Source organism: Gymnoscopelus microlampas, assembly GCF_963454915.1.
Source record: "Gymnoscopelus microlampas genome assembly, chromosome: 18".
NCBI lineage: Eukaryota > Metazoa > Chordata > Actinopteri > Myctophiformes > Myctophidae > Gymnoscopelus > Gymnoscopelus microlampas.
Genome location: NC_139955.1, coordinates 6,210,841 through 6,222,892, shown reverse-complemented (window position 1 = coordinate 6,222,892; position 12,052 = coordinate 6,210,841).

The following is a 12,052-nucleotide window of genomic DNA, read 5'->3' as shown; positions in this document are numbered from 1 at the left end:
ATCCTATTATGAAATTGCCGAGAAGGTGGGTGGACAGTGGACATCACAAACGTAACATGCAGACTGTTGAGGCGCACCGTTGCTCCGATCCACACCAAACTTGGCACAAAAACTGTTCAGGGGTCTGCCATCAGAATAGTCACACCAGGGGCCAGGTGTGGCACCCAGGGGCTTTGTTAGGGGCTCCCGGGGGCCCCTGGGTGTCACAGGCGCACCGTTGCTCCAATCCGCACCAAACTTGGCACAAATATTGTTCAGGGGCCCCCTTTGAGCTGACTAGATTAAATTACTCTATGACTCTGTCTAACTATGTTGCTTTCTCATAATAATTATTACATTTACTGTATGATTCCTCATGTTTAAAGTGGAAGACAAGTAGGCCTACCACTTGAGACAGTTATACTTCCTCTTTGTGAGAGATATATGCTGTTTTTCTATGAAATTAGACAAGTCTGTAACAATGGTCTCACTTCCATTTCCATTCACCACATTAACCCAGGGCATTGCCATTATAAGCAAAGATGTTCAAAGTGTTGCAAGAGTCTTGCATGCATGAAATTGGCTATGCTAACTCCAAACACTCCAAGACACGATGCCAGCACTATTTGACCCTGCTGATTCTGAAAACAGAACTTAAAGGAGGGGGGCTTTATTCAGCAATATAACTGTACGTGCCAGGAAATGCCCCTCCTACCCCCAACCCCTTTCTCAGGTGAGTATTACATGCATGAAAATGGCGATGGAAAATCTAACTTCACAATCACATACAGAACTCAACACATATACATTTCTCTGACCTTTGACCTTTCACCAAACATATTCCTCAGTATAGGTCAGTGAACCGTCGCCATGGACACCATGTGAGAAGGTCATATTCTATCAGGGTAACATTTTACTGTGCCAAATTGGAGAAATGTCACAGCAAAACCACCTATACAACTCAACACATATACAATTCTCTGATTTGACCTTTAACCACACACCTCAGTAGGTCAGTTCACCATTGCCAAGGAAACCAAGTGAGAAGGTCATATTCTATCACTGGTAAACATATGGTAAGATTATACTGTACAAAATTGGCACACGTGTATTTTTTTTTTACAGTCTAGTCATCTACATGAGGGTCTATCTGTGTGTTTGTACCTCACAAACCGCTGAACTGATCACCTCCAAATGTCTCGTGCACACTGCCAGTAGGGCACAGAAGTAGCGCCACCATTTCCCAAACATTTTATTTTATTTAATAACAGTAGTAAATGGGGCTCTGATCAGACAGAGGCCTTGTCCAGGGGGGTCCCCAAATGACTTGCTTAATGTGCAACATTTCTTTCTCACTCAACAGTAAACAAACCAACATACAGTATAAGTGTATACAGGGTATCATGCACATTTCTAAAGTGTAAATTCAAGGACTTTTAAGACCTTTTTAATACTGCTGTGAGCATAGATCAGCTAAAATGTAATGCCTCAACTGCTTGTCAGGGTGGGGGCCTGGGGGTCCCCAGTTCAAATATGATTATTTTGGGGGGTCACAGCTTGAGAAGGAGAACCCCCCCCCCATCTACACCTATGTGCCGTCCATCGAAAATGTATTTCTAGAGTCACAGTCACAGTTGACAGAATTTGACAGGAACCAGGTAACAGGAGACAAAGACAGTGGATCCACTGAAGCTAACAAAAATCATTAGAGGGCAAGTTGGAGAAGTGGCGTATGGAAGAGTTTTGGGAGATGGAAACTTGCTAATAGGGTGAGCGGAGGTGGAGAAGGCAAAGAAAATGACTAATGTTGGAAAAGTATCCAAAGTAGTGGGGGAGCAGATGGGTAGAGGGTACAGGTTCTGCCAAAGGAGATAATAAATTGGGTTTGTGAAATACAGAGTATATGGGAGTTAATTCCAAAACCAACTAGACGCGTCGCAATTGGCAATTGCAAAGTGTGGTTGCGCCGACGCCGGTCGGGACTCGAGCAATACGCCGGGAGGAATACCATCGGAGACTGCGCCAATTACATTGTCACGTCACTCCTGAGATCGCTTGCGTTTCATTTTGAAGGGACTGACCCCCCCAAAAATCATGTTTTTGCATCAAACGGTGACATTTTGCGCATTCGTGGCGCCCGAAATGCTTTTGGGGACTCGTTGAGTAAACCAATGTGATTCAAATTTGGGATTGACTGGAGGTTTCGTTTGTGATTTTTGGCCTTTTTTGTAAAACGGGCCCCTCCCGCTAACTTTTGAAGCCATTTAAGGGCGAACCGTAAGGACTATCAAAATTCTGCTTGGAGATGTTTATCGCATGGGTCCAGAGATCATGTGTACCCATTTTTGTGAAATTTGGACAAAATATGTGGGAGGAGGAGCTAAAAGTGTGTTTTGAAGAAAATTCAAAATGGCGGAAAATCTGTCCTGACGCAAATGGGCGTGGCCTATATGGGAAGATGCGTCGTGACCCAAGGAATCCAGGGAAAAAGAAATTTTGATTTTACGACCTACGGTTCAAGAGTTATAGGCCAAAAGGTAAAGGGGGCTGTTATAGCGCCACCATGTGGCCGACTGGTGTGATTATTTTCTTAATAATTTTGCAAAAAACTATTAACCTCCCCTCCAAGTTTTGTAACTTTAGGCCTTACGGTTTCCGAGAAAAAAATACTTGAATGGGAGTTTTTGCAATTCCCATTAAAGTGGATGGGGAAATTTAATGCACAAATAAATCAATATCAAAAAATCTATCCTGACGCAAATGGGCGTGGCCTATATGGGGAGATGCGTAGTGACCCAAGGAATCCAGGTGAAAAGAAATTTTGATTTTCGGACCTACGGTTCAAGAGTTACAGGCCAAAACGTAAAGGGGGCTGTTATAGCGCCACCATGAGGCCGAATGGTGTGATATTTTTTTCAATAATTTAGGACAATATTATGAATTATCCCTCCAAATCTGATAACTCTAGCTCTTACGGTTTCTGAGAAAAAAATACTTGAATTTGAGTTTTTTTCACTTTTCCATTAAAGTGGATGGGGACATTTAATGCACTAATAAATCAATATCAATTAAACTATTCAAACAATCTCTTAGCCCTATACAAGCGCACGATTCCCGATTTAGACGGTCATTTTGATATATGGCACAACATTAGGGGATAAAAACTGTGGGAGGAGATGCGTCTGAAAAAAAGTTTATCTATAAATAAAGAAATAAAGAGTATAGAGTACTATAGTCTGGTTGCCCTGTTGGGCAACCACACTAATAAGATGTTTTAACTGCCAGGAGTGCATGTGGCTAAATGGATGTGCAAGGGGAAGAGTAGATGTGCCATGTGGTGGGAACACATATATGGAATATGGAAAGTAAGGCTCCAAGTTAAGGCAAGTGTGGATATTATATACTCTATAGTTACATTGTAACTAAATACACAGAATATGTACAATACAAGTGTTTACGGATGGATCAAAAGACCCAATAACAGACAACACTGGTGCTGCACAGTTGCATTTCCTAGTCCTAGAATTGGATATTATGCAATCAGACAGAAAACATCTTAAGTTAATTTGCCCCTCACTCATACAAGTGCAAGCAGTAAGATTTTGGTGAGATATGTTCTGCAGACTGTGCTACCAATAACAATATGACAACAACATATAAATAATACTGGATTAAATATAATACAGGTAGGTTAAATAAAGACAAGTGGAGGTAAACAAAACTTTAGCAGCAATGGAGGAGAGTGTACTGAATATGAAGGGAGAATACGTTTGCAACCATGATGTATAGAGTAAATAGTATGCATACTGCAAGTACAATATGCGCAAAGTACAATGTGAACAGGTGTTTTTGTCCCAAAAAGAAAAGAGAATAAAGGCAAATGTGTGCTCTGCTGTGAGCAAAACAGTGGGTGTTTATAATAGATCGAAGCTGATTGACCTTGACAGCTGTTGTTTTGTTTTGTTTTGTTTTGTCTTGTCATTGGTCAGACGGCTCTGACTTTAAAAGCCTCAAATCACTTCAACTCTTGCTGTGGTGATTTGTAGTGACTCAGCATCTGCTCTGTACAGTCTAAAATACATCTGGGTACATCAAATAATCGCCAGGAGCTACTATTTGAATTTACATTCAAGAGTGATAAAGCAAGGCACTGTGGTCACACTCCATTTGGGTTGCTGCGCACAAGGACATTATCGGTAATGAGAGATGCAAGCCGTTAAGAAAAGAAAACCTACACAGAAAGTTAAACTTTCAAAAGCAGAAGGACAGGTCATTGCATGGAAGGAAGTCAACACAGAGCGTCGTCAGCAGTTCTGGGATCAGGAGATAAGAGCAAGACAACTACGTGTATATGCAGTACAAACAAGAGAAGTAGAAATGAGCCCTCTGAGAGCCCAATGCCCATAACAACGTATTCAACCCAAGTACTTGAGTTAAAGCGTATAGATACTCCAGGTCACATATTACTCACCTACAATTGAAAGTTGCTCAGTCAAATTTAGTATTGGAGTTATTACAATTATTTGCATTAATAATAATACACTAAAAATAAATTTAAAAATACAATAAGTATTCAAAAGTATTGAAAAAACATCGTATTCATTAAAGTATTCAAAAGTACAAATTACAAAGTTACAAGGTATATTTTATTTTTAATATCAATAAATTGACTTTGATTTGATGTTCTGGTATTCCATAGGGCTCAATTCTTGGTCCTTTATTGTTCGCCCTGTATATAATGCCGCTAGGAGAACTTATGACCGATCACAGAGTGAATTTCCATTTCTATGCTGATGATACCCAGCTATATCTTTCTGTAACTCCAGACGACCCCTGTGCTCTAGACACGTTGTTGACCTGTCTGTCCAGCATCAAATGCTGGATGAGAAAGAACTTTCTTAAGCTAAATGAGGAGAAGACAGAAGTTCTCATTATTGGTTCTAGTGAGCAGAGAGAATCAATAATAAGTAGACTTGGTAACCTAACTGTAGAAAGTAACACTACAGTAAAGAACCTGGGGGTTATTATTGATTCGGAATTGAATTTTAATACACACATTAATCATGTTACCAAGTTGTCTTCTTTCATCTTATAAATATTGCGGGAATTAGAGCATATCTTTCGTTGGAAAATGCAAAAACATTGATCCACGCTTTTGTTTTCTCTTGGCTTGATTACTGCAATGCACTTTTTTCTGGGATGCCAAAGAAAACAACTGACAGATTACAACTTGTTCAAAAAGCGGCAGCCAGAGTTTTAACTAAAACTAAGAAGAGAGAACATATTACTCCAGTTTTAGCTTCACTACATTGGCTCCCGGTTGTTTTAGGATTGATTTTAAAATGATTTTACTTGTTTATAAAGCTCTCAATGGTCTGGCACCTTCCTACCTCTATGACTGCCTGCCTAGATATGTTCCAAACCGCCCCCTCAGGTCTTCTAGTGCTGACCTACTCGAAATGCCTACAATTACATATAAAAAACACGGTGAGGCAGCATTCTGGCTTCTACTGGTCGACGGCTTGGAATAAACTCCCATTACACATAAGACAGGCAGCCTCTGTGGATAGCTTTAAAGCACAGCTCAAGACCTATTTCTTCACTCTTGCTTTTAGTTGATTTCTGTTGTTATCCATGTCCTCACTGTTTTGCCTGATTCACTGCCTTTTTTTCTATTACTTTAATGCTGTTGTCAAGGTCAGACGGCTCTGAATTTAAAAGCCTCAAATCACTTCAACTCTTGCTGTGATTTGTAGTGACTGTAGTGTACAAAATACATCTGGGTCCATCAAATAATCGCCACGGGCATACATTCAAGAGTAATAAAACAAGGCACTGTGGTCACACTCCATTTGGGTTGCTGCGCACAAGGACATTATCGGTAATGAGAGATGCAAGCCGTTAAGAAAAGAAAACATACACAGAAAGTTAAACTTTCAAAAGCAGAAGGACAGGTCATTGCATGGAAGGAAGACAACACAGAGCGTCGTCAGCAGTTCTGGGATCAGGAGATAAGAGCAAGACAACTACGTGTATATGCAGTACAAACAAGAGAAGTAGAACACAGGAGGTAGGAATGAGCCCTCTGAGAGCCTAATGCCCATAACAAAGTATTCAACACAACTTAAGTATTTGGGTTAAGTTGCTCAGTCAAATTTAGTACTGGAGTTCTAAATTCAAAAAATAATTATTTTTATTAATTAAAAAAAATAAAATTTAAAATATTTTTTAAAATACAATAAGTATTCAAAAGTATTGAAGAATATTGTATTAATCAAAGTATTCAAAAGTACAAATTACAAAGTATATTTTCTTTTTAATATCAATAGATTGCTGTATTGGACATTTTACGAAGTAATTCAAAGATTTTCCAGAATTGTTTTATCATATTTGAAATAGGGCTTCTGTGGTTCATTTATAATGTACTACAGACATTTCAGAGTCAGGCTCTGGAAACAGTGGGTATAAGTCAGCCTGATTCCATAGAGGGGCCCCCTGAGCTTTGGGCCCCTGGGCTGGGCCTCGGCCAGACAGGCCCAGTCAGGGATCCAGCTCTGACCTGAGTCCCCCAGGGCTCTATACTTGGCCCGCTCCTTTTTTCAGTCTACACCAAATATATTTGTCGTCCACAGATCTTCAAGCTCACAATGTTTCATGTTCCAGTCTACACGCTCACAATGCAATGCGTTGTGAGCTTGTAGATCTGCTATTTTTGAAACTTTTGAAAGAATAGGGGAATAAATATTTTAGAATAGTTTTGAAAATAAAACATAAAAACAAATACATACAAATTACACAAATCTTCTCTCCCTGGGACCCTGGCACAAAGTCTTTTCAGATAGAGGTCTGTGGGCAAATACACATTAATTTGGGGGTCGTTGACATGAAAAACAAGAACAGGACTGATAAACTGAAAAAACTCAGTATCTAACAAGCTGGACAGTGTCTGTCGGGGTTAATGTACATGCGCGCGACGTATAGACCCCTTAACAGACGACGTCACACTGATAAGAACCAGTATGCGTGCAACCAGTATGCGTGCAATGAAACCCATTCTATCAGGTCTCGCTAGGACGCTCCTCACTACACAACACACAAGAGGGGGTTGGGCTGTGCTGAAACCAGCGCAGCCCAAAACAACAGGTTGGGAATTGATTGCGTGAAACAATCACCTGTGCGTCCAGTCTCAATGTTAGTAAACAAATAATTGGTCTATGTCGCGCGCATGTACTTTGTGGAGGCATTCTTGTTGCGTGTAGACAGGATACCACCACCACAGAACTGAAGCCATAATGATGCTGTGTTGCATTTACCGTGTATGAGGACGCTCACCGCCACTGGTAAAACTGTCTGTTATGCATAGTAGTCATTTGGATTGGGTAGCCTTCCTTCTTGCTGGCTGGTGAATGAATCTGTCTGTTGAATGACCCTCCTCACTCACCCTCCCACCCATGCATGCGCGTGCACCGTACCTTGTGGCTGCGCGTGAAAAAATGTACTGGAACGCCGTGGTACTCCGTGTGGCCCCATGACACCACTGTGAATGTAAGACAATACAAAAATTAGCAGAGGATGGTTTCGATCCATCGACCTCTGGGTTATGGGCCCAGCACGCTTCCGCTGCGCCACTCTGCTTCAGTGCTTTTTAGTAACTTTGGAGATTTATTGTCAACTAACTGGGCTATGACACACAAAGAACACTAGAGGGAACCAGATGTCAATAAATAACCTACCTTTTGTAGTTGAATTTTTTTAACTCAACATATAATAGGCCTACTGCAACTTTCTAAATTACTTTTGAAATTGAAGCACACGCCTCATCAAGTTACCACCGGTAATTATAATGATGATAGTCTTTAATTCCACTGTCCTCATTTCACATAAAATACAAACAGTTGTGGTCAAAGTTTCTCCAAAAGAAAATACAATTTAATAGAATAGAATATTGGGGGATGTGGAGGATGTATGGCATATATGGAGGAGTTTGTCCTCCATATGGCAACTGCCAATTATCACATTGGGGTAGAAATTATCCAATGTCTTAGTTCATGCCAGTAAGCTTACCTGAACTCTGTATACACAAATGCAAGAATACTTATATCATCAATATCTAATATAATTTAGGCTTCCAGAGCATTGCAAATACAGCTGGTTTTGAATGCTTGACATTTAGAATGCATTCATAGGCCAGAATAGTACCACGTGCGGTCAATAAAGTATGTAATACTAGCAATTTCCTCCACTCGTGATGTCATGATTCTTCAATTCCATTCTGCTTATTTTTCTTGTTTTCCTCTTTTATCTCTCTTATTGTGGACCACATTATAGCTAAGTAAGCATGGTTCTTTTCAGAAACTACATTAGGTGGAATTTGCCAGCAGTCGGACTGCCTCATGAAATCGGCACAGTGCCAAGTCAGCAGGTTGATGTTGTGATGAAGTGTTAAAATGAGTAAACGGTTGTAGGACAACACAGATAGCAGAGGATGATTTCGATTCATCTACCTCTGGGTTATGGGCCCAGCACGCTTCCGCTGCGCCACTCTGCTCTTAGTTAGAGACTAACAGGAGTTTTACTTGGAACAGAGTATTTCTACAATGGAATTGCTGCCTAAGTCTTCCACCACTGACCCTTGAACCTCTTGGTTGTCATGTATTTTTATGCAATAATAGACCGCGGTATAGACAGTATAGACCACAGACTTTGGTTCGAGCCTCTCCAACATGCCTAGAAAAGCAGACCTAATTGCTCCTGCGCTACCTTGTTAGAGAGAGAGATCATTCGGAAATAGCCTTAAGTGGTTCAACTACATTAATGAGAGCTTCAGGGTGGATGCCGAGTCACCCTAGGTCCAATCTGGGAACCCATCGGCAAAAAAAAAATAAGAAAACAAATTCTTGAGATTACCCACTTGGTCCTAACTGAGTGCATTGTCACACACCGGAACAAAAAAAAATCTTTTTACTCTTATACCTGTACACAAGATGTAACAATAGAGAACCTTTTTTATTTGTTGGGGAAATTAAAAAAACGGGAACGGGGGAAAAAAGGGATCTGTGATGAACGACTCCAAGTCCAAGCACACTCCCAACGAGCAAGGACAAAGTTAAAAAAAAAAAAACTACAGTAAGTTTTCATCTACTCCCTGTGACCTGGGGAACTAATTGCATAAAGAGGTGCTCATAAAGTCAAAACAAAATCATAGATGTAAGTCCCATCAACAGGCAAAACTTTAAGCAAACTCCAACGAGCAAAGACTTACTTTAAAAAGCCTTTATTTAAACAGCAGGGCTATACATATTTAAAAACAATAAAAAGCTAAAAACGCCTAATATACATACAGAACCTTTGTACAAATTTCCCACCCGACAGAAATATAAATCCAGCATTCCTCACTGCTACACTACTGCTGAGCACACTGGTTTTCCATGGTTTCCTTAGAGCTGACATGGATAACCTCCACTGTGTGCTGCCCCCTCCTCCTCTCATCTGCACAGGCTGTCTTCTCCTGGCAGGTGGCATTCTCCTGGAAGTTAGTGTTTTCTTGTGTCTCCGTCTCCCCTTTTTACTTTGTCACTTTACAGTCAGTCTGAAGAGAGCTTGGGTAAAGACAAGAAAATATCATATTATACCTTTGCCCCTCACACAGGGCAAGTAAAGGCTGTGCATGGGACAAAATGACATCCCCATGTGGAACTTCAGGTGTGGAATTCCTCACTATGTCCATGCACATAGAGTAAACCAAGAACACAGATCTGGTATATATTTAAAAAAGAAATACACAAAATGTTTTGTACTTTTCATTATAGCCAATGAGACACCAGAAACTGTGATGCTTGTGTACTGACCTAGGGACGTTGGCAATCGTGACTGGAGGCTCTTCAGAGATTCTCACACACACACTTGGCTGGCGGTTGGTCAGAGTCTGGAACTAAAACATTTAACAAAACATAAATGTTCATAAATGTGTTTGGCAGATTATGTAAAATTGTCAACATGTCTTTGTTTCTTCCTCGTTACTGATAGACTTCAATCATCCAATTCAATCATCCAAACCACTAAACACAAAACATGAGTCAACTCAGGTTTAGTACCACCCCCTGAGCAGGGCCCAAATTAGGTCAAATCCAGAACCAGTGAAATATGTTACAGCATGACACGGATCACTTAGTTCTTGTAGTGGAAAAGAGTCATAACATGTAGAGACCTTGTTTGAGGACATCAGCGTCAGTGAGGAGCTGAGCTCTGGGCACGGTTTCAACTGGTCTCTTGGTCTCCATCTCACAAGCAGCAACAGCTTCCACCTTACAATATATAGTAGCAGATATTTACATGAGGTTAAAATAGCAACAGAAAAGAGCAGCAGCATAATGGATACTAATCAAATATAATAAATATTGTATACAGATGACAAAATTCCACCTTCATAACGGCAGAAGAAGGGATGACGTTGACAGGAAGCTTTTCCTTCCTTTTCCTCTGGATGGCGTGCTTGTTCACCTCTGCAAAAGCAAGTTGTTAGTTGTGGTCCTATTGCTGGTTCATTTCGTGGCTGGCAGACAGAAACCTTGTGCCTCCAACTTTTATGTTTTTTTTGTTTTCTAGTAAATTAATGCTATGCATACATAAGAGAGTCGTGCAAAAGTAGCGGGAAAAAGCCAATCTACAAGCTCACAACACGTCGTGAGCTTGTAGATCTGCTTTTTTAGCTTAAAGTATGATGTTTTATAAATATTGAACCAATGGAAAGTATCTTTTAAGACTAAAGAGCTTGTAACTAAACGATACATTGGATCCACTGGAACACAGGTTATTCTTCCATTTCCTCAAAAGTAACAGTTTTGGACATACAAGGTTTTCCCCTGGCCATGACGATTTGAAATAAAGTAATGTTTGAAATCGAGATTTGTTATGAACATTTGGTTGTATTTTTAAGTTCTTAACTGTTTTCTTATACTGTCATGTAAAATGTATGTAATGTAATTCATTTCTGTGTGGACCCCAGGAAGAGTAGTTGCTGCATAGTAGTAGCTAATGGGGATCCAAATAAACAATAAACAATCAAGGCTTTCTTAATTGTTTATTTGATCCATAGCATCCTGTTTGTGATTAGTCTGCCAAATGCTTTAATTTGGTTTTCATCCATTTCTTGTCCCTCATTTGCATTGTGTTCTTGCAAGCTGCATTTTCCTGCCCTCCTCTTCGTAGTGCCACCTTTGATTTTTGGGCGATTTATTTTATTTTCATTTATTTTAGTCAAAAGGCCCAATTGACTGGCTTGTTGCTCACTGGTATGTGGAGTGGGTGCTGGCTGACCATGTGGTGTCAGCTATCCCTGTCTCTCCTAAAAAATGACTAGGCTTCACTTGGTTTTTATGGTCCAGATGAGAACTATATGACTGTACAATGTAATCAAATCGTAACCCCAAGAATCGGAATCGAATCGTGAGATAGCAGAGGATTCACAGCCCCAACTCTGACGTTCCCTTCCCTCAGTCTCCTCAAGTAAGTGGAAGACATTTGTAAAGATTACTACTAAACTAAAATAAGAACACTGAATTACAAGACTCGAGCTCCGTGACTCATTAATTCCCAAACATCCTCGTTGTCGAATGTTCAAATAAAAAAAAAAGTTTTTGCTCCAGAAGCTTTGACGTCCATAAAAAAGCTTTGAAGGTCAGCCCTACTTGAGTCCAACAGCACATTTTGTGCCAACTGTCCCTCAAGGTGTTCCTGAGATATTAGGTTGGGGGATGTACTGTACTTCTGTACGTAGGGACGATCACCCCAAAATCATTATGCCTCTGGCACAGCTGTTCATTGGCAGGTATAGGATTTTTTTTTTTTAAAGAAAGAAAAAAAAGAAGAAAGAAACAAAGTCGCCATTTGGGCGCAGTTCTTCATGTCAAGGACCCCCAAATTGATATGTATTTAGCTGCAGACCACCATCTGTAAATATTTTGTGGGGCCGATCTACAAGCTCACAACACGTGACATTGCGTTGTGGGCTTGTAGATCAGCTATTTCTGAATAGCCTAAGTATAGGGTTAGTGGTAAAACTGATTTTGAAGAT